Source organism: Lissotriton helveticus, chromosome 4_1, assembly GCF_964261635.1.
Source record: "Lissotriton helveticus chromosome 4_1, aLisHel1.1, whole genome shotgun sequence".
Classification (NCBI taxonomy): domain Eukaryota; kingdom Metazoa; phylum Chordata; class Amphibia; order Caudata; family Salamandridae; genus Lissotriton; species Lissotriton helveticus.
The window spans coordinates 1,212,376,700-1,212,401,343 of record NC_136063.1 but is presented as its reverse complement, the minus strand read 5'-3'; the positions used below and the strand labels follow the sequence as shown (position 1 = coordinate 1,212,401,343).

The following is a 24,644-nucleotide window of genomic DNA, read 5'->3' as shown; positions in this document are numbered from 1 at the left end:
TAGATCATGGAAAGGAGGTCTTCAAAGACCCAGCTTACATGCAAGGCAGCCTCTCCTGTGGCAGAAAAGAAGTAGAAACATTCTTCTAAGGACCCAAGTTATATCAAAGGAACTGTCCCAGCAAATTCAATAATTGCACCTACAGCCAGGAAAAGAGCCAATGTCCCAAGCACCACAGGTCTGCCTCCAGATAAGGAGAGCAAAAGAATGACCCTCATCGGACGAAAGGTGAAAAGGCTGTAACTGAATGACGTATTGCAAAGTACAATGCACTGCTAAATTGCCATGCCTACCAATATTGTTAAAAAATTGGGGATTCAATAAAACCTCTCCCAGAGCAGTACCAAAGGAAGGCAGCACACCAGGTGGAGGATGGTATGAACATCGCTGACACCTGTTCAAAATTGGCATTGGATGCAGCAGAAACATTAGGAAAGCAGAGAAGTATCATAGAGAGACGAATATACTAAATGCATCCTTCAGTGGAGAACAGCTATTCAGGAGTGCAGTGGTCGAGACCCTGAATCAATTGAAAAGGGATAATGATACTGCAAAGTCAATGGGGGCTCTGCTGTTCAGAGGAAACGTGTGCAGGGGATCAATACCGTCATGAAGATTTACAGTAAGGGGTTCCTTCCAGGCAGAAACATCTCGCCAAAAATGCAGTCATTTCAGGGAGGTAGCCAGTCGGAACACACAGCAATGCCAAGGCTGGCAGTATCAACAAGGTAAACAGTCCTTTCGTGGACGTCCATGCGGAAGAGGACAACCACAGAGCAAGCAAGTGACTCTTCAGAGTTCATGAATGACACTCAACTAACCTTCAACAGGTGCTTCAAGTTTTCGAATACAAGAGCTTCTACACTCCACACCAGTAGGAGGCAGATTACGGAATTTCTTCCAAGTGTGGAAAAATATCACCACAGATAAATGGGTTGTAAAACTAATACAATGTGGATAATGCACAGAATTAATCAAAGGACTTCCAAGCAAAGGTCCAAGAAGAAAGGTACATTCAAAACAAGAAACAGCCCTCCTACTGAAGGAAGTAGAGGAGATGCTGACAAGAGGCTAATGAATTAGTCCCAAGACTAGAAAGTAACAAGGGAAACTACTCAACATATTTCTTAATACCAAAAGTAGATTGGTCGCTCAGACAAATTCGAGATCTCAGGTTTTTAAACCAATTCATAAGGACTCAAAAGTTCAAGATGACTACAATACAAGAGGTTATACTGCAAAAAAAACTGGGGGGTTATATGGACACAATAGATTTAAAAGATGCATATTTACACATTCCCATGAAAGCAAGTCACAAGGAATTCCTCAGATTTATTGTAAACAAAGAACCCCGCCAGTTCAAAATACTGGCCTTTGAAATAGTCAGCACCAAGAGTATTTACAAAGTGCCTAGAAACAGTGGCCGCACACCTGCGGAGGCAGGGAATACACATCTGTTCCTATCTGGACGACTGGCTGGTAAGAGCAGATTCATAGAAAATTGCAAAGAGCACATGCAACAGGTGAAAACAATGTTTCAACTGGGTTCTCAGTTTGCAAAGAAATGTTTTCACCCGAACCAGCACAGGAGAACATATTCTTGGGTGCAAGAATAAATTCAATACAAGGGAATGATTTTCCATGCAAGAAGAGGCTAATAGCACTTCTGAAGGAGACACAACTGTACCAGAAGTGGGTAACTGACAGTGAAGAGGCTACGGAAGCTGATGGTTATGATGGCTTCTTGCATTACGTTAATACCCAACACAACACTTCACATAAGACCATTTCAGGAATGGTTACCAAATCAATGGTCACACACAACAGGGAGTTGGGAAGATCTGGTGGTTGTCACGTAGAAGATAGAGGAAGAGACAGAGTGGTGGAACAGAGCACATATACTGCAAGGAAGAACTTTCACACACCCAACTTCTACAGTGACTGTGTAGTTTTGCAGCATCAATAATTTTCAGGATTCACATGATGTGCATCATTCCGCTATCTAGTGGTTGGGTCCGGAATCTTCTCCTAAAAACATTTGTCCTACTACTATTATTGTGTTTTGTTGTTGGTGGACATTGACGTATCTCCATTTGGTGCACCTTGCGTTTATTTGTTGAAGCTTGGTTATGGTTTCACTAGTGCTGTATAGTGTGGTGCTGATGTACCAAGAAAATACTGTTGAACGATATTGAACTTTGATTGCCGCTCACAATGTAAGTGGATGATGAACAGCAGATCAGTAGTTCTGGTCTTGGAACCTGTGTGTTTTGAGATATTCATAAATTCATGCCTTTATAGAAATGATTATTTTGAAATGTTGGTTTACAGTTAACTACTACTTTTCCTTTAGGAACAGCTTTTGGAGTGGCTAGAGAAGCAGTAAAACCTAAGAAACTGTTGTACTATTCACATGGGGGAATGTGTGTACTACTTCTGAACACCTGTGATCGAGGGTTACTGGAAGGTGTCATATGTACCCCGGATGGGTGCATGCCAAATGGGGTATTTTATTCCATTCCATTTCAAGCCCCGACACCTTTGTTGAGATGGCTAATACGTGGTAGTACTCTGCTACTGCTTGTATGGCAAACCTATTGCCTTTTACCGTTAAAAGTAAAGAACTGCTGGTCGCTTTCAACGCTTTGCACTTGTGAATCATACGTGCTCAGAAGGTATAGTACAGGGTGGATGAAATTCATTCTGCAAGTTTCCTCTGCACAGGCTTGCCTGCCCACTGAACTTTAAACACATTAACACAGGTACCCGTTTCACTCTTAATTCAGTATTCCGATGTTTCTTTGATGGAATTAGGGAGATGGACCTGCTATTTTTTATTTATTTTTTGGCTGGCTAGGTGCGAGGAGAACACATGCGGGGGGTAGACCTTAATTCCAATGTAGATATATTTCTTCTTTGTAGCAGCAGTAGACATTAGGTACATTTGCATGAATTAGACCTTGGTATAGCAAGAACGTTTAAATAGCACACCGTACAACTTCCCAAAACCTTTCAAAGTCGAAAATCTAGTAAGCTTCAGAGCTGGAGATCCATCTTGTGTGAATGAAGTCGACCGAGCACAAGTCACAAGCACAATGCGTCTGCCTTTATTTTCACAGGGTGTACACCGTCCATCCTGCTAAACAGGTGAGCCCCACAGAAATATGTTGAACTTGTCCTGGTGTAATTTCCAGACACCGGACACGTTCAGCAGTGTCTGCACTTTGTCTGCTTTCCACTCCCCGCAGCAGCAACAGCAGGCAGGGAGGGTGGCTTTTTTCTTTCCACCTCCAGCTGGGCCAAAGAAAGGCCGAGGTTAAGGGGCCTTCAGTCCTCCTTTTGAGCAGTATCCTGACTGGACGCGGCCTGGAACCTCACTCTAAAATGCACATGCAACGAAGAAGGAACAAAAGCACACAGCTTATCACTTCCAGCAGAGGTATGCTTTAGACTTGGTTCAGTCCCTGGAATGCATGCGCTGTAAAAATGTCAAATGTGTTGGTCTGTCCAGAAATGTACACAAAAACAATTTAAATAGCACTATTTTATTTCTCTTTTAATACTACTCATCCCAATGCAGTGTGCCAGAGCGCTTTACGCAACATACACATTATACATTGACAATAAATCATATAAGTATGCTAATCACCGTGCAGTATGTGTTACATAACACAGTGAGGGTTACAAGGTGTAGAAGTTGCATGTCCTTCATAGACCACTGTTATATTAGAAGGATTACATTTTTTGACCTGCATGTAACAAAGTGATCTTTGTGTTGAAAGCAGTAACCAACTTACCCATATACATAAAATAAAAATCTGTCATCTGGATGTTACATGATGTGCTTTGCAGGAGGCACATCAACCTTCTATACTATTTTGATTAATTTCTAGAACACAAATTACAGATCTCTCCAGCAAAAGCATTACGATCCAAACTTATCTTGCCATTATTACTAATCCATCTTTGTGGCAGGGTTTAAATAAAATAAAAAGCATTGGTTGAGGCCCAGATTTTGCGTCAGCATTCCAACACTTTTTTGGCGCGACACTTTTTTTTGGCACAACTCCGACGCAAAATCTCATTTGTTAAATCGCACTACGCTCTTAAATGTACTTATGATATAGCTGATAAACATGTGCGATGTCTTTATATCTGATGTCACTTCCAGTGATTCCACATGCGATGTCACGCTTTGTGACGCCATGCGCTGTGATGGCAAGCACCATGATGGCAAGCACCATGTCACTTGCATACTGACCAAATTGGTTCGTCCCCCCTCTTCTTTTTACAAGACGTGTGCCCTGGAAGTCAAAGCAAACAGCTGGAGCCACGCAGCCAGCCCTCCATTGCATCTCAGTCCTCCAGCAGTGCAAAGTTTTTGAGTGAGAGTTCGTGAAACCACCTTTTCTGGCTCGTCTTAACATCCAGTATCGAGGTTCAGATATTGTAAAGTTTGCACTGTTGCCAACCTTTTTTACAGTAGCAAAAAAGCGAATGGATGAATAAACGAATGGGGATTGCCATGCCTTTCCAAAACACGTGAAACCTCTTGAAGGGGGCTTAACTGGCCACATAAGGGCTTATATACCGATGTTTAGAAAGTGTCCACCATTTTATGCAAGGCGCTGTCTCGTGAAGTGCAAATATTGTGGGAGATAGACTTGACCTAAATAACGCTGCAGAAATAGTGGGTGCGTGCGTGTGCTGGCAATTAAAGGCTGTCCGTTTTCTACAACTATTTTTGAGCTTATTTCCCTCTTAATGACATATAAACGTAGGTGTACGCTCTCCTAGCATAATACAGTGGCCTGTTTAATTAAGCATGTTTTTAAAGGCAGTCATCGCAATATTGCATTTTTATTACATTAATCAGCCCACAGCCTTCCGCAGACCGACCAGTCGGGCTTCTGCCCAGGCAGATAATCTCGGATGACTATGTCCCCCACCTCCTCGGTGTCCTTGACCTGTCAACTACATTTTACGGTCAGTCGTTGGACTCTTTTCAAAGCCTGCATAGGCCTAATTAAAGCAGACCTTAACTCTATTACTGCGCTACTAGCCAACAAAGCAGTATTTTCGGATTATTTAATTCAAATGTCTTTTCTCTATCAAGTAGTGTCCCTAGGTTTCTTTCCTGTCGCCTTGATAATCCTTCTCAATAGACAGCCTCTTGTGGCCCTGCTATTTGATCAGAACAGTATGATGGTGACATGCATACCTCATAGTGCTAATCATAACTTCTCTTCTGCGTCTAAGACGTTGCTTTAAATACATCTACTTACCGTTGTCGGTTTTGTGTTGAATGTGTTCGCATTAACATCTTCAAGCGGTCTCATTTTCTTTTAATCGCTCTCCCGTAATTTCACAGTGTCCAGAGTTCAATTTTACCTTAAAGTTGTCCGTTGAGATTTTCAAATGTTTTTGGATTAAAAGTGTTGTATATCAATTGTTGTTCAACATTAAGGCGTTGCACATGATAAATATATTTTTATAGTTTTCTGTTGGCACCAAACAACCATTTTACCTTCTTCCCCAAAATGTTTTAAAATCCAGCCACTTGGAAGATTGTTCTTATTTCGCATGCGCAGTTGTTTCGACTTTAGCATCGTCCACTATAGTCTTGAAGCACTTTTCGATGCCTTCTTATTCTTCTGCACAACTGTCTGTCTGGCAGTGGACGGACTCCAAGCAATATCATCTTCTTTGTAGTACTTGACATGTGATAATATGGTTCCCGACAAAATCTTCATCTAGATTTCAAATATTGCATGACATAATGGCATAATCGTAGAACAAAATAAACCAGGATAGTGCAGTGAAACAAAGACGAGGGAGATTGTGTAGATATTACGTACTGTCATTTGAATGCTCTGTGAGGTATCATTTTTTGTGGCTCCACATGGAGTATGATGGGTGAAATCTGGTAGTAGATTGTAATCTATTCTATCACAGGCCAAGCCTGGTAGGCTACCTTTGTTTTGTGGGCTTTTAGCGTGTCAAGAATCAGTGAGGGTTTCATAGCACTTAAAACCAGCAGTGGCATTACTCTCTAAAAGACCCATGTGAAACTTATTGAAAACGACTCAACGCTGTATTATGTGTTTACAAGAAAAATGTTGCCAGAGTCTAAAAATTGTCTTCGGATTAAAGTACTGATGAAGATGGAATTTTTTATGATTATCCTTACGGCTCAAATGTTGAGCAGTTAAGGCAATAGTGTGTGTGCACGGAGGTTAAGACGAGTTGCTTTGAATCAGTGGGCAGATTTAATTCATGTTGGCTTCATGTGTTCCAGTAAATTCATAATCTAAATACATGCATATAATCAATATTTACATCTGGCTTCTGACCGCTACAGCATGGGTCAGTAAGTCAACTCACATCGTCCAATGGCTGTCTTGAATTATGCTTGACAGTGGTTGTCAAATAACATGTGATCAGCCACCTGAAAAGGAGTGCACTTAAGTTATAGTACTGGCACTAATAAAAAAAAAAACCATATAATTCGAAAATGCTGGCCTAACATGACTAGATTTACATGTTTCAATGTTGGGTGCTTACCGTGTTTAAGTCCATTTACTGTCCTGCCACACTTACAATTCCTCTTGTTTAGGTTTTGATATATTTGGGAAAGCATTGTACTGTTCTGCCCTAGCAGGTCTATGTGCGTTTATGCTTAAGTATTTGCAAATGCTGACACACTGACACCAAAACGTTTGTTTTGCTCTTTTCCTACTGCAAAAAAAGGGGCAGAGGATAGGCCTGGTATTTTAATGTTAATGTTTTGGCGCAAACTATGTTTTCTTGTTTTAATTAAGCACCAGACTTTATTGCGGTTCTACTAGAAGACCTGTGCATCACCATTTCGGTGCTCATTATAGCAATTGTCCATTTCATGAAAAGGGTTATAGGCGGGGAGGTCAAATTCGACCCATGGGGGCATTTGCCCTGGCGTCTTCCACCCCTTTTCAGCTTGCAGTTTTTCCCAGTCTTCCAGGCACTCCCCAGAACTTTTGCCAGGCTACTTGAGACTATTTTCAGCCCACCAATTCTAAGGGAGTGTTTTTTAGGTCGAGCCTAGGCAGCACATGCTCTGCGGCATGCTGTGTTGGAGTATGGAATAAAAGCGCTGCCCATATTTGTTATTGGCTTATGTCATTGTCCTTCATAAATGCTGGCTTCTTATTCATTAACAGGCTTGTTAGTCCCTCCTAATTACCACCTTGTCTTCATTTGTAACCTCCCATGAGTACTGTCCCTTTTACTTTGGTTGTTACATGGTACGTCTTTAATGAGTGTCTCCTACTGTAGACACAACATGCTTTCCGCCAGAGGCAGGAGCGCCTCTGGCGGGCTAGCTGGGATCTGAGGGAGAAAGAAGCCCATAAAATCTTAGTGAGGGGCTATAAGGCGGAGGTAATAAGAGCTAAGCAGGAATACTTTACTGCTCGCACCACTTCACTCTCCTCCCCGAAAGAGCTTTTCAAAATTGTTGACTCCCTTACTTCCCTTCAGATTCCTGATCCCGTTATTGGCTCTCAGCAGCTCTGCAACGACATAGCCCTGTTCTTTCAGGCCAAGATTGTTGACATCTACTCGGCCTTAGAGCTACAGAAGGCTTTAATCAATGATTCCTCTGGTCCTTCTGCTTCTGCTCCAACTCCGGTGGAGGATATCTCTGTAGGGTGCTTATCTTCTTTTCCACCCCTTTCTCTTCAGGAATTAGAGAACCTCCTAAATAAGACCAGGTCGGGCTCCCCTTTGGATCCCTGCCCTCTTAAGCTCCTTAAGCTGTGCAAGGAGACCTTTCTGCCTCCCCTCCTGGATATCATGAATAGGGCAATGAGGGATGGAATTTTCCCCTCGCAATGGAAGAGGGCAGTGGTAAAGCCATTGCTTAAGAAGCCAACATTGGACCCAGGGGTTCTTAAGAACTTTAGTCCGATTTCGCTGCTCCCCGCTCCTGCTAAGATGCTGGAAACCCATCTCAACCAGCATCTTGCAGTCTTTCTGGAAAACTCTGGTCTCTTGGATCATTCGCAGCATGGATTTAGGAGGGGGCACAGCCCTGAGTCGGCCCTTACCATAGTGTTGGATAATATCCACACCCGAGTTGATAGGGGCCAGACCACCCTCCTCATCCTGTTAGATCTTACGGCTGAGTTTGATACCCTCTCTCCTTTGGTGTTAACATCTCGTCTGAGGGAGATTGGGGTAGAGGGGTCCGCACTTAGTTTGCTGACCTCCTTTCTTGACCAGAGGGAACAGAGTTAAGCTGGGGGAATTTCTATCTCCATCCCTGCCTGTGCACTGTGGGGTCCCGCAGGGGTCGGCATTAAGTCCGACCCTTTTTAACATCTATGTGACCCCACTTGCCAGACTTATTAGATCTTTTGGGATGGAGGTAGTTTCCTATGCTGACGACACCCAGATCTTGGTATCTCTCTCCCAGCCTGTCAGCTCGGCTGCATCCAATTTTAGACTCTGTATGGAGGCAGTCGCTCAATGGATGATTTGCAATTCATTGAAATTAAATGGTGAGAAGACGGAGATCCTGGTGTTCGGAGGAAAGGATGACATTTGGTCGGCAAATTGGTGGCCCGCATCATTGGGAGTATGCCCGGTACCTGCTGCCATAGCTAAAAATCTGGGAGTCCTGATTGACCCTACCCTCAGTATGCATCAGCAGGTGAACAGAACAATCTCTACCTGCTGGGGCTTAATCTACATCTTGAGGAAGATTAAGCACTATCTATCTCAGCAGGCGAGAAAGCAAGTCGTGGTCGCACTCATAGGCTCCCGACTTGATTATTGTAATGCGCTGTATGCAGGACTCAATAAGGGGCTGCTTCAGCGCTTACAAATGGTTCAGAATGCGGCGGCCAAGTTTGTGTTAGACCTACCCAAACGTACGTCAGCCACCTCTGCAAGGAAATCTCTACATTGGCTCCCGATTGAGAACAGGATTTCCTTTAAAATAATGTGTCTGACCTATGGGGCCTTATCAAGAAATATGCCAGGTGGGATAAGAGACCTTTTGGCTCCTTACACTCTCTCCAGAAATTTGCGTTCCACTAATAAATCTCTGCTATCTGTACCTCGTGTCCGCAGAGCCAAATGGGGTGGCAGAGCTTTTTCTAGCCTAGCCCCGAAAATGTGGAACGCTCTACCTGTTGAAATTAAGTCCCTCCCCACTATGCAGTCCTTTAGAAAGGCCCTGAAGACTCGGCTATTTGCTAAAGCCTACCTGGAGTTTTGTTTTTGCCGCTTTGAAATTTTTTTGATAGGCGCCTTGATGCCTTCGGGTTTTAGTTGCGCAATATAAATTACTTTTTCATTTCATTCATTTCCTTCAACATTCGGCTCGCCATGCGCAATTTCACTTTCCGAGCAGCGGGGACAGTGGCAGCCCCTTCTTTGAACAGTTTTCACATTTACAAGAGTTTGAGCTGTTGGCATTGTAAATGATAAGGCCTTTTATTTGTGTTAATTAGCAAAACAGATAAATAGAAGGCATTGTCATTTACAATGCCAATAGCTTAAACTCTTAAAAATGCGCGACCTATTGCATTGCAAGTGCTTGTTTTCTTTTTTTCCAGCTCAAGAATAGGTGGCAGTGCCCAAGTTAGCAATTTTTCTTTGTACTGGGGGAAAACTGAGAATGTTGTAGGTTTGTTCCCTTTGCCTCCTGTAAAGAGACCCTCTTAACCAGCTGTGGAATTTAGCAAAGCTCTAAAAGTCTGACAACTCGCTTGACCGAGGCTCCTTCCCCATCTCCTCAAAACCCTTATATTTGTATTTCTTTTCTTACTGAAATGGCAGCGGGAGGTGGGAAGGGTGAGGCTGAAGTATTGCAGAAGCACGATAGCCATCCACAGGCTTATTCACACCTTACATTACTGGGGCAGCCAGATCATGAGACTTGGTGGTTACAGGGTTTCAAAGTCAAGCCACTCGGTCGCTGAAGTGCTTCTTTGTTGGTATTCAAGGCCCTTTCACACACTACCTTTTTGTATATCTAATTTCTGAAACAAAAACGTCAGCCAATCGGCTACAGGTTAATCAGGTGGACATCTGCCGTAAAACGTGTAATAAAAAACACTAACTCATGCTCTCATGTAATCTAGAGACTGCGAAATCATGTTGCTTTACTTATGTAACACTTGTTTTTAGTACACCCATGCAGTGCATGACCTTGCATTGCTTCCAAAATAAAAGTCCTGATTTTTTGGGTAGCGCTCAGTGCTAGGACGGGGCAGAGGTATTTGGTTAGCAGGCTTGCATGGCATAAGCCGAACGATTGTGGGTAATTGGTCATGAAAGGTCAGTTATTTGCAGCCCAGTCAGATTGTATTGTTTCATTTTAAAGTTATTGTTTGTTTTGGTGCCGTTTGAACAATTTGTCACTGGGAACATTCTCCCGTCCATCGAGAAATTTGTGTAGCCCATTGATTAGGGTTAATATGTTAGTCTTTGATTGATTGACTTGTGGAACTGTCTCTTCAAATGCTTGTTAAATCACTAAGTTGGTAAACGGAAGGGCATAGATGCACACTAGGCTAACAAATCAGATTAGCCTGGCAATGTTTTGCGAACCACCGACTGTCGGGCTTTGTACACCTAAACAAAGCAGACAGTTGACATTGATATTAAGGTGATTTTTTTTATTTTCTCCTTAGTTGCAACTTCGAACTTAGTAGTATTTATACGTCTCAAACTGCCTTTGGGGTCTGATGTTAGCAGACAGGTTTTATTAAAAAAATAATAATAATACACCAACATAAAATTCCTACAGGGGTCTTGTAGTCTGCCTTCTTCATCCAAAGGTCTGTATTAGTGTTCACATTTTGCTTCTGCCCACCATAGCATAGGGCAGTAAGTCAGCACACTTAAGCTATTATCTTACCTGTGTGCATCAGAATCCATAGTAGACTTCTTCAGTGCAAGCTTCTAGTGGGTCAATGTCTATATTGTTTTAACATAATTTTTTCCTTTTTAAACTATTTTATTTTGTGAGTGCTTGGCAGCTCCCTGGACACTGCCACATGCTAGATCTTGCAATGTGCCACATCTTGCATGGGCACTGCAAGCCACGCCCATCTTTAAATCCACTTTAAAACCATTCAGAGAGCTGACTGTGCGTGCACATGTGCACACCTGGGCTGTCATCTTTGAATATTGTGTACCAGCCCATGCCATCTATATATATTTTGGTATTTTTTTTTTCACTTTACTGATCCAACTCCGATCAATAGCTAGAAAGGGAAAATAAGTGGCTGTGGCATTTTGTAGGCGAGCATGTGTGGTGTGTGTGTGTGTGTGTGTGTCTGTTTACAAAATGATACAGTTGGTCTCTGCAAAAGCCAATGGATCCCAAAGGCAAGACCAATGCTTTGCCAATTCTTGTTGGTTCAGCTCACTAACCCTTCTTGGTTAATTTGCAGTTATTCCGATTCTTAATGGCACTGCCTCTTATGTGCACAGGAATGCCCATCAGTTTGGCATACCACCCTTGTGTTGGGTAGATGCTGCTGTAGTCCACATGCACTTCTTAAAATTGAGACATCTCTTGGCTGGCACATTGTACCACAAAACCTACAGATGGCAGTCTTACTGAGCTTGCATTCAGATTTTACTAGCACCTTGGTTTTGAGATGGACGCAGTGTCAGGTGTTGGAACCTTACCCTTCATGAAGTCTGCAATCCACCAATTCTTTTTTCGCTATGTCTTTGGAAGTTCTAGCTAATACTGCTTCAGTCTGGTCTTGAGTAGTCTTATTTGCTGTTCTTTGAAGGATCTGAATTGCAGAAACCTGTTTGTCAAAAATTTCAGTCAAACAAGTACTTTCCTCACCAGAAAACCAAAAGACATCTCAGTGGCATTTTGCCGTTTGGTATTTGCTGCTGTTTAATATCATTCAACATAATAGGAAGTAGAGAGTCCAAATAACCTGACCCCCAATGCTTTTGCATATTGTAAATTTAAGGCTAAACCAACTTGCACTGGGCAGCATGCACCAATAGATAAGTTCTGTTGCATAGGGCTTACGTAGTTTCGCTAAATAAATTGGACTCAAGGAAAATTGCAGTTGTAACATGCTGTTTTCATGCTCATTCACTTAATGTCCATCTTTTGACTTCTGACCTTTCTATCTAACCCAGTCTCACACCTTGTCAATCAGCGTCATACATAACCTACATTCTCCTATCCATGTTTTGTGATCTTCCTCTACTGACCAAGTTCAGAGGCTCCAGGAGATCCTTTAGTTTTGCCAGATTAAATACGAGCCACAACCTGAGCCAGGCTGCATTCCTCAGATGCATAGAACGCCACTGCATTAAACAAGCATTGGCAAAACCAACCGGTCTCTGCTATGTCCAAGATATTGGCATTGTCAATGTGAATGTCTTTAGCCATGTTGTCTATCAGCGCATTTGCTGTTCAGCATGGCTGAAAATTACTGAAAGCCCAGAATCACAGGATGTTAAGCTGATGCAGAGTCTCTTTGCCCCTCATGTTGAGTTTGCCCTGCCCCTCCTAACACATTAAAAAGCACTATGACGTGGTCTGTGCTGGCTGCATCATAGTATGTCTTCAGTGACTTTCGGCCATGGTGACCAGCAGATGTGCTGCTTGACAGCATGGCTAAAAACAAGCAAATTGACTAGGCCAGAAGCTCGGGCGTTGCTTAGATCTGTTGGCTTTGCCAGTGGTGGTTCAGCTTTGACGTGGTCTTGCTGAACAAATGCAGAAGTGATAGTGAGAAACAGTTGAGGAGCTTTGAAGTGAAGCGAGGATATGGTGCAACAGCTGGAGCTACCAACATTGGAACCAATTTCGAATCTCTGGGTCGGCTGAATAAATATTGATTCTGGGCAAATCACTTGCGCTTCCCCATGCCTATGACAATGAATGTGTCATTGTGTAATGTAACTGTTGAGCATTGAAAGCGCTTCAATACCATCGGCTGGTGTTAGCACTATGGCAAGATGGATGGCAGAATAAGTGCTCCCATAACCATCGGATTGTAAAAAGGAAAAAGCGTGGACGAGGTTGGTAGTGGGAGACAGGTCATGCAGTCAAGCAAGCGGGGATAAGGGGAATGGTCAAGCAACAACGGGGGAAAAAAGAAATCTTAATCGAAACCGAATCCGTGACAAAAACGAATGTCATTGTGCAGTGTAACTGGTGAGCACTTAAAGCTCTCCAATACCATTGGCTTGTATTCGCGCTACGGCAAGAGGGATTATGAAGCGAGCGTTCCAATACCATTTGATTGTTTAAAAATAAAAGCACTTTTCATGTTTTAGCAACTTTTCAAGAAATGCATTAATTTATGTACATGCATTTTAGTGGTATGTGTCCAAGGTGGGGGGCTGGACAACACACGTACTCCTATGGAATGTTCAAAACAAAGAAAAGAAAATTGCTGCGCAGACTGGGAGCAGTGTCAGGAGACATGGACTTGAATGAAAGAAGGGGGATGACACCCGTATACCACGACGAATAGCATCAAAGAAAATGAGAGCGATGCTGAAGTTTACCAATGGTAGGAGAGGGGCGGTCTGTAAGCCCACAGATGGAACAAAACACCTCTTCGGGACAGAGCATGCGCTATCTAGCCTGGACCTAAAAAGTGGCTTGCTAAATCCAACACTTGTGTTGCCGTGTTAGTTAAAACTCATATTGACTGATGAGCTACCAAGTGACCTGGAATTAAAACACTCCAATAAAGTCTTTCTAGATCCTTGTACTTCTGTTTCAAAAAGCAGTTCTCTTCACTTGAGTCTTGTGTACTTCTGAGGTGTGAAACTTCCACCATCTTTCTTTGATCACCTGAATGATGAGTAGAATACATTTCGCTGGCATAACAAAATGTTACATGCAGATTACGTCTAGATCTCATCAGTTTGTGCCTTTTTCCCTCTGATATGATGCTGGCATAACCCAAATCTTAATGGACTTTTCGTGTTGTATGAGATCACAGAACTGACATAGGCTTTGCTAATGCTTAAACCTGTTGCAGTCAAGGTTGCTTTCTAACTCCGGTGTGAGAAGTCCCCTAAGACCAGTGTTATTTGAGCATGTCTGAGAGATGCTTCTTTTCAGTGGAATGACCAGTCTTAGGTTAAACACATTTACAGAATAGCAGTCACATTCTGCTATTATCACAGTTTTTTGCTCACCCGGTTTGTGAAGAGCTTGAAGTAGAACCCATCTGTACTTGATAAAGAATGCCCGCTGTGTCCTATAGAGAAAGCTCTTGCAGATTAATCGTCAACTGAAGAGGCATTGTATCAGTCTACACTGGCCATGTCCGAGTACAAAGAATATCAAATAGCATAGAAGGAAAACAAATCTGATGGTCGCTGAAAGGAGCTGCAGTTACCATTGTAGTGAAGAGCTGCTCTTCGAAAATTTAGAAGGCTCGATCTGAGTCTGGCTTTGTTCCTTTTATGGTAATCCCTCACCCTCAATACAGAGTGTACAAATTTAGTTTCTAGCAATTAGCAGCTGATGTGAGTGGGTAAAATAAGTTCATGATGCTGTATTTCAATGTATGGAATATTTTTCTTCCATGACGATAACGATTAAAATGAAAAATTGATGAGCTTGGGCTAAAAGTAGCTGCTGGAGGCTGGGCAGCATTTGCTGACTGGACACCACCTGCATGGAAAGAGAAGGTAGAGTAACATGTTTGCGCTAGCAGGGTTTAATGTTTCGTCCTTGCTGTGGAAACAGTATTTGGCACAGCAGCTTTTGAGTACTTTTTAGACTACTCAAGATAGTTTTGCAGGTCGAAGCAATAGGTTATACTAATCACTTCTGAAAGCTTAGCACTGAAGGATCAAAAGGAATTAGTTGATGAATACCCTGTCTTTTGTGCATCCTCTTCGAATCTCGAAGACCCTAAGGCAGAAAAGTGACCTGAAATGTTTGAATATTCTGACACTGCTTTATTTGTGTTCCGCAAAGTCCTGCTATTTGAATGTTGTTGAGATGCCACATACACCCTGTATGCAAATAAATGACAGCAATGTAACAAGAGTTGGGCAATAAACGTATTTTGTTCTAATTTGGAGAGCTCAGAATAGCTTTGGTAGCAACTTATACCATCACTAGGATCTAGGCTATGAACAGGAGCAGGTTCATGCCCAAATTCTGTTAAATCAATGGTGTGTTTTGTGCGCCAACCAAATACAGCACTCTATCTTAAGAACATGGAAGAGCTGGGCATCTGTGCTTTGTAATGTTTGTGTAGCACCTATTCTGCATTGGTATGGTCTTGTGGCACTTTAGGCAGTAATCACCAGGTCATTCATCCTGTGTAACAAAAGAAGAGTGAGATACGCCAGTTGTGGAAATCTGTTTAGAGACTATGCCTATTGAAGAACTAAACCCACACACTACCTTTCACAGTGGAACATGGGACACTGTTTTTTACGGAGAACGTGAAGTAGGCCAGTTAACGGTGCACTGTACGTGGAAGTTGTTTACAGCTAGTTTACTGTTCCAGCAGGAGGGTGGAGTGGATGAGCAGGCACAGATTTGCTGATTACTTGTCTCCCTGTGGAGATCCACGCCCTATCCTCCCAGGGGAAAGCCGGCACACCCAGGTTCATGGAAGAGCTGGCTCGAGAATTAAGTCTGCATGGCTTGCGAGACCGCTCTGATTTGCAATAGTGAGAGGGACTGAAGCTTAGCATTTGAGCAGCCCTATCACTGTAAGATTGCAGACATTTTTTAAATGAATTGTGCAATTTTAAATCTGTAAATTTCTAATTTCAAGCCCTTTTGCAGATCTCTAGAAAGCGCATGAGTAGTGCTCACGTGACAAGCTACGCATGAAAGAATGGTATGCACTTTCTACATGAGGTGCTAGTCATGAGGTATCAAGTGGTCAAAGTAAGCTTGGCTCAGAACACGTCTTTTGATTGTTTGATTTCACTGCAACTTAAGAGATTTCAGGTGAAGGATGAACTGTTATTTAAAAATGCTGTCCTTTTGTAGATACTTCCAAGCAGAGATTTCCTCATGTTAGGAATCACCTGAGATACTAGAGTGGATCTGGAAGGTCTTGAAGTAGCTCCAGGTGCCAGCTGGTAGCTCTGTCAAGCGGAGTGTTGCTTCCGTACATGAGACAGAGTTATGATTAGGCAACACCTCTGTGCACGGACGCCAGTCCTCTTTTTACATGTACTTCAAAGTGGTTCCAAAGCAGTTTGGGTTCAGATTTTAGTACTTTTCAATGATTTCGCTTCTGAAGATGCCATATTTTAAATCCTATTGTGTGTGCTGAAAATATAATTACAGACCCGCACCCTGTCTGCCTGTGGTGTCTTGGCACCAAACATGTCTCCAAGAGGTATGAGAATTACGCCCTGATGTATTGAAAGCAAAACTTAATGAAATCGAACATAAGAAGCGTGGTCAATCCCGACCTAGATCACCCTCATGAGGTAAGTCAAAAGAAGCGTCAAAAAAGAAGCATAGGAAAGGTAAATGAGACTCTTTGACATCTAGTCTCACGCTAGAGAAAGGTCGGGTTTTCTGCGTTCCAGAGATCTGATACTGACCTTGCCTTCCTCGTCAGATCCGATGTTGAATATGGAGTATAGTTCCTAGTCCAGTTTCTGGGGTCATCCATCAGCTCCTCAGTAGGGTGCGTTGTTTGAGGAGGGCTTGCTGCAAATCTTCAAATTCACCCTGCCTCCCTCTTTCATGACTTCTGGCCCCATTAAACTGGTGGGGTCTTCTATTGAACTTACGTTGGTAGGTCTTTGACACTAGTTTATCCTGAATTAACTCAGCCCACTCCAACAAGAACCCCTAGCTCTGCCTTTACTGCTGTTCTGCAGGCATTATCAGATGTCCTTCCATTGATTCCGCCTCTGGTGAATCTGGCTTTGGCCTCAAATTCAGACCTATCTTTGGCTAGCGTTCACCCTGTGTTGTGATATATTATTACAAATAAATGCACTTTCAATTGGGGAGGACATCCCCTGTCTTTGTTCTGGCTCCTCTGCCAGCCGTACATCTGAAAGATAGATGGTATCTTTAGGTCAGACTCTTCTATACAAGGGCTTCTACCTGTATAGCATAGTGATGAGGGTGCAGATGACTTGCTGATGCTGGTTTATATTTTGACTTGTAATATGCCAGTGGCCTGGATCATATCCCAGAGTACATCCTGGATTCTTCTTTGGGGCCCAAAAAGATTAAAGTGCCTTTTTCACACTTGTGGGTAAGAAGGCAGAAGCAGTTTTGGATATGTCCCGCCCCACTTTACCCAGAACATAAGACGACTCTCTTGACCGCTCTAGCAACCTGGATTTTGTTTGTACATTAGAGCTTCTGTTTCCATTTAACGAGGTGGGATAAATTGCTCCAATTTTTTGAGCTGCCTCCACATTCTAGAGTATTGGGTGGAAATATAGGGGGTAGTGAAGTAAGAGAAAGTTCTGCAGATACCTCCTGATCACTGTAGCATCTTAGTGGAGAGGATACGGGAGACTGTATGGGATTGTAGAAAAGAATTCTTTTAGCTGCTCAGTAGGGTGCTGCATTGTGCTAAGCATGTGTTATTAGTACAGTGGGGAGTTTAGATACATCCACTAATCTCATAGACTCTTGAACATTCAGGGACTTGTGAGTGTCCCATATGGCATCAAGGGACTGGAACATGTGATCTTTAAACTTTGTGTGATGATTTGCATTATTTCCCCAAAGATTATTGGGGACTTGCAAGCCCAAGTAGCGCCGAGAGCTGTGCAGATCGTTTCAATCCAAATACTTTGTATGACTATTCGCCTGCATTGGAACTATAATAAGGGGAAACGAAAGGCTGTCCAAAAAGAGAACTTATTGAGATGCATTGTTCCATGCATCAAGCCATGTTATGCCTTGACCAGAAATATCTTCATAAAGGCTAAAGTAGTTGCTGCAGGCCAAAGAGCTCCAGCAGTCATTTCCCCCCTTAAGTTTGCATAATTTTGCAAGAATTAAAAACAGTGAAAGTTAGGTCCTTTATTTAAGTTGGGTTGCAGCATTGGCTAATCTTGCTCTAACTACAAAAAGGATACTTTATCACAGATAAGACAATGTCCATTAGGAGCCGCTAGGGGTTTGGTTGGTACAAGAAGTACGTTTTGTTTCTCCCATTGACTTAAAGCCCAAGATACATTTTCTACCTACAGCTAGAGTGCTTACGTATTTTGAAATACATTCATATTTCCTATTTTAAAAATAAAATTGATTTGATAGAAGATTTTTTGCTTGGAAAGAGCTTAGCTTAAAATGATCGGGACAGGTGATTAGAGTTCTATGCCACAGTCAGTCTACGTATTCCTCCTCAGTGATCGGACCAGCATTTTACTCCATGAAATCCCCCCTTAGCGAACCGATCGTGGTGAAAGAGGCTCTGCAGAACAAACTAGTGCTCCTCACGAATATAGTGTTTGGGGGCGGGGGGTGCATCCATACTCCAGATGCTTTTACCTCTTAATTCGACATTTCATATATAGCTTTAACGATCTGTTTCTGAAACCTGATCTTGATTATTGGTAGGAGACTGGGAGGGGGGCACAATGACAACGTATCGGTCTAGAAAAAGCTGGTGTGTATTGAACTCTGCAATGCGTTACGGATGATGAGCTTTGAAATTGGTCACGATCAGGCAGTGAAGTGAGAACTACAGTGTAAGTCAAGACTCCAATGGTATCCTCTGTCTCTGGAGAGGAATTGATCAGGTTTTCTTCATTCTTTGATTATTCCAAACCAGCTAATGCTCGTTAGTCCTTACATTCATTCTGTAAAAGAGCTCGTTCTCAGACTGCTGACTGCCAATGTTCATTTCAACACCTAATGATGATTTTATGCGATAGACCACACGTTTACCCAGTAAGGTTTGTTGTCACTGCAAACACCCATGGTGCTAAATTGACGTTGTGCAAATCAATAAAATATTGTGAAATTAAAGAAGTTGTCGAATGTGTCAGTCTGTTGGGGAAAACAAAGTTTGCAATTACAATACATCATGTTCATAAAACTGCACACCAGTAAAATTCTGGTTTCTAGACAAAGATACCAATGAACCCGAGGTTGAGTATTGTCTGTTTTACATTTGTATTCTGAAACTGTTGGGTTTTTCGTGTCATGCTCAAACAAATAAAACAAGCATTTGCAATGCAAAAGGTCTCGCATTTACGAGAATTTGAGCTATTGGCATTGTAAATGACAATGCCTTTTATTGATGTGTTCTTCTTATAACGGATAAATAAAAGACATTTACAAGGCCAATAGCTTAAACTCTTGCAATTGCGAGACCTATTGCATTGCAAATGCGCTCAGCGCCCGTTCTATAATTTTTTTAAAGAGTTCGTAGAGAGCATGTCCTGCCTGCAACAGCAGGCATGACAAAGCTATTTAAGAAAATCGTGCTCGGACGCTGTAATTAAAGCCTACCAAGGAATGACACACGTAACGGAGTATTGCAATGGGATGTTACAAAATAAGACAAGGCGGTACTAAGGAGGGACTACTAAGCCTATTTACCAACGGACAGCCACAGTTCACTGCGGACAGTGACACATGCCAGTGCAAATTATGGGTGGAGAGTGGCGGAGCTTCAAGTCCCTACCTGAATACAGCCTACCTAGCAGAGGAGTGCATGTGCTGCCCAGACTCGGCCTAAAAACATAGCTTTAACAAATCAGGGGTACATTAAATAGATCTAGTTTTCAGTGTAACCTCTGCAGCCACATCTCTGGCAACTAAAGTACAGACAAATTTAAATTGAATCATTGATACCTTTCCCCCTGCTTACTGCTCATTCAGTACACCCACAAAGAGAGGGACTATTCATATTTGCTCGTCCCTTTGGGATTTTGGGTCCCTTTCCAGGTGAATCGCATGTCTCTGCTCTCTTGTAAAAAAAATTCTAGGTTCAACTTGAGTTTTATGAACCACGAAAGTTACTGTGCTGGCTTATGTCTCTGTCCTAGGTTTGGTGTAGTCCTACTTTTTTCATCATAGACTGCCTTGCAGCATCTGTCTTCTGGGGCCATATGCTCTTTGGCATAGGCATGGTTGTAGCCAGAGGGTATCTAATGATTTATAATTGTGAACTTAAAGTAAGGGAATTCTTCACAGCTGATGTAAATCTGTATTTCAACTATGGAATGGAGTGAGATATAATACTCCCTGCGCAAACTCAACATGCCCTTTCAATGTTGCACAGTCAGGAAGTATTATATTGTAGAGAAGTGTGTCTGGACCATTGAGTGAACTCCCCCCGCCCAGCTTGAGTTTACTAATAAAGTGGAAAAAATCTGCTGAATCTTATTAAACATGCTGCCATCTGTGATGGGGCTGGTCCGGCTTTGTCTTGTGGGCATTGCTATATTTAGAAGATGTAGACTAAGTGGATAGGGATAGGTACCACTACAGTAACAAACAAATTAAAAAAACTAATATGTTAGCAGATGAGGAAAAAGTGGTAATAAAAATATTGATTAAAAAATAAACAAAGGCAGAAATGTTGAGAACCACAGGGAACATGGAAGAATTGAAACAGTTTTTATTGAAAATATTGGTAGTGAGTATATAACGGAAAAGAAACCTACTCTTCCGATTTAGACCCTTTAGTTTTACGATTTTATCCAGAAAGTTATTATTTTTTTAACTAATGTTTTATTAGTTTCTTTTTCCACAATAAAACTGTTGCAATACATGAATTATGTGAAATGATACATATTTTCCCAAAGCTACGATGGATTACTGCTATCTATGACCGAGGAAGACATGTGTGACTTCAGTGCAGTCAGTGTATGCTCTTTATAAGTGATCTAAACACCCAATGGTAACTATCGTGTCTCGGTTTTTATACCTCCCATCATCAAATCCATTGATAAATGCACAGCTCCACGCGCTTCTATTTGCAATGAAACCAGGAAACCCCAACAAAACCCTCCACCCCCCTCCCTGCAGTCCGTCTGTTTACATTTAGTGCTTCCGAATAAACATATCATCCATGGTTTAGCATCCAACCAGGGCCGGACTGGGAACCAAAACCGGCTCTGGCAAAGTGCTCGGCCGGCCTCCGCCCCCCCTTCGTGGGTTGAGAGTGCCGCCGAGCACTTTACCAGAGCCGGTTTTCGGCCGATTTTGTTACAGGGCCGATTTAGCAGTTATGCTGCAAGAACGGCTCTGTAACAAAATCGGCCCCCATCCGTGCAACGCACTAGGGGATTACCCAGTGCCCGCTACGGCCAGTCCGGGCCTGCATCCAACAGCACTTTTTAAACAGCCCTTTCACATGTAACTTACACATACAGTTCTAACTTACTTGTGGTACATAATCACACAGTTGCAATTACTTCGTTCAGGGTGGTACAGTAATTTTGCTCATTATTCTTTATTGCGAGCCAGGAGGGGTGGTATTAGAGTCTAAGCCTTGCTCTTTGAGGGCCTGCTACATGACGTCCCACTCCAATGCTATCGAATTTTTATGCAGACCCTTGGCCTCCTCCCTCCGTATTTCCACATTTTCTGCACTACACAAGCAGATCAGGTCACTGTGCCACGCATTTGCTGAGGGGGGGATTCTTGGATTTCCAACGCATGGTAATTGCCCGTGTTGCCAGGGGCAATGACAGGTTCACACATTTGTATTGTACTTTGTGCTTATAATAAGATTTATGGAGTCCCAGGAGACACTCTTCCATAGTATTAGGTATGTTCCTGTTCGTGACTGCCTGCGTGTAATCTCTAACTGCGTCCCAAAACCCTCGCAGGCAAGATCACACCATGTGGGCTAGGTCAGCTCCCTCGCAGTGGCATCTCGGGCAATGTTGTTGGGTCTGTGGGAACATTTGTCTAATCTGTGTTGGGTAAGATGAGCCCTGTGTAATATCATGGTTTGATTAAACTTGAATTTGGCGTTTCAAAAGGTTTTCCTAGGGTGCTCTATGATTTTCTCCCATTCCTTATCTTCTAAAGCCTGTCCTATGTCATCTTTCCATCCAGAAAGTTATGATGTTGTCTCCGACACCATCTCTTGGACTGTTTGATCCCTGCTCATTGCTTTCAGGATTTAACGTTCTGATTAATATTTTCAAGTACTTAATTATAAGATCATTGTACTAAAATCTTTCCCTTATTTTTTCACTGCGGGAAAGAGCATTGAACATAAGTGCTTTCCTGCATTAAAGATGAAGCATTGTCTAAGAAATTATATTTGCCAGAACCATTGTAACTTTCTATCGCCCCCATCTAGAAGCACCATTATCCCACTTTTAGCTGAATGCCCTTCACCACGGAGTGTTTACTAGCTTGTCCATAGAGTCACCATACTCTTGTCATCCATTCAGACTCCTGCACAACCATGCTCGTGGTCTCACCTGCCTTCAATCTTACATTACGACCTGTACAGCCTGTCCCATCCTGCTCCCATTCATACTTTTCCTACCGCTATTTGTTGATCATTTTTGCTCATTCATTTTCAGTGAGAATATTTCTTAAGAATTCGTATTTGTTGAAAGCCACTTCACAGAATACCCCCGTCAATTTGTTGAGCTCGGTGTGGCCTACATGTGGTTCCAACTTAAAAGCCAAGCCTCTTGATTCCCTAGACCACGTCTTCCTTGGTCACATGCCACTATTTGCTTTCTGTTGTGCATAAGCAGTAATCATTGCGTAGTTTGAATTGACATTACTGGTATGTATGCGCTTGCTTGGTTTAGTACAGTCCAGTGCTTTAAATGGGCCGGTACTGTCAGGTACTGATTTACCTGCACTTCATTTTGAGAGGGAGAGTACCTGTACTGCTCAGCAGAGGTGAAATACTTTTAATTGGAGAGTGTCGGAACTTCTCAGAAACAAGCAGGTACTCTGGTATAGGGTACTTACACTTCTCATTTTTAGGTCTCGCCTTTTCCATTCCGAAGGAATGGGAAATGGAGAGAATTCAAGTGCTCAAAATCTTCGTGAAACCAAGGGCTTTTTGGTGCGGTTTTCTTTGAGTTCACGTGAATCACGTAACCAAACAAGCACGCGCATCAGCCTCCCTCCCTCCCTCCTAATTGCATTTTGTTCACGGCCGCACAGCACATCAAAGGGCTTCTCCCAGCGTGTGCTGTGCGGCTTCTCCTCTCCTAATTATTCATGGCTGGCCGGTGGCCGGCCGTACTTTCAGTTTCCCGGCCACTCTTGTTGCTTGCGCTGTCTTTCCTCCTCACGCAACTCCCTCTTCTCCCCCTCCCCCACCACAGATCGCTTCTAGCGGCCACCGCGCTTGATCGCAATCACTTTTACTTTCGCAGCCAATGCTTGTTCCTTTCGTCCCCTCACCACCCCGCTCTCTCGTTGTTCATGCCTTACAGTCGCTCTCGCGCACTCCCTCATGCCCTATCTTTTGCGTGTTTTAATTTCGCCTAACTTTTCTGTTTGTTCCAGGTTCATAGTTTAGGTTTCGCCTTCACTTTTATCGTCACGCGCGCACCACTCGCGTCCTAAGATCTCCGTCTTGACTGACTGCCTGCTTCCCTCTTAGCAGTTCAACACTAGACCGCGCCCCCTTCCGTTTATTTTTTGCAGGCGGCGTCATCCCTTCACGCTTCTCAGCGGGGCTACCCCGTCAGCCAACTTTTGCACAACCAGCATTTTCTGGTTTATGTTTGGCTGATACTTTGGACCGAAAACACTGTTGCCACATTACTTGTAGCAAACTCATCCAAGACAAAAAAGTAGTAGTCTTCGTAGGAATCAACGTCTTATTCTTAGTATTCAGGAGTTGGCAACTCATTCATTAGATTTAGTCACACTAAAAAACAAGCATTGGCATAGCCAATAGGTCTCGCTTTTGGGACCTTATAAGTATTTAGTTATGCAGCAGAATATCCTTGGTGCAACAACACCAACTGTTGCATGGCTAAACGCTTATAAGGTCCCAAATGCGAGACCTATTGGCTATGCCAATGCTTGTTCTTTCAAGCACTGTTGCAGTCTGACTTTATGCCCATGGAGTGAAACTCATTATGGCGCTCTCACCACACTTGCTCTCAAGCTGTTATTACAAGAGAGGCACGAGTGTGGAATTTTAATAGCTGTTGAAATGTTTTCGTTCCTCTTCAGTCTCAGTCATCAGATTGTCGCCTTCTTGTCGCATGTTTGGGTGGACCATTAAATTGCTCACTTTAAGGAAAGGCGGGGGGCCGTGTATTAGTGGAATACTGCCTGCCTGATTGAGATACAGTGCGAAGTATATTACAGCAATCTTCGCTCACTCAGACCTTTATTTCAAACCTGAGCGAATGCTGTTATGTTCTTGGTTGTGACCATAATTAAATAGGGAACCGGGATGAATTTATTATTTTTCAAGCTTTTTTCAAGTAGGGTTGTTTTTACTTTGTTTAACTTAATTTTACATTACGATACTGGTGGAAAATGGCTTGTAATCCTAACAGAACGAGCAGTCTCAGTGGGATTAAACGTGATCTTCTGGGGAATTCGCCATGAATATTGAGTGCAACAAAATGCAGGCCACACTTCATCTACGGCAGAAGTATTTTTACATGCATGTACCACATTCAAACCTAAATGTAGATGTAAGAATGCCGTTAATCTGCGAATTCTTCACTGG

At 42.8% G+C, this 24,644-nt stretch overlaps 1 protein-coding gene across 2 annotated transcripts in view; it reads left to right on the top strand.

The window, feature by feature from the left end:
• Positions 1-24,644, top strand: part of PHLPP1 (PH domain and leucine rich repeat protein phosphatase 1) — a 651,577-nt gene that overhangs the window by 254,919 nt on the left and 372,014 nt on the right. The window lies entirely within an intron of this gene.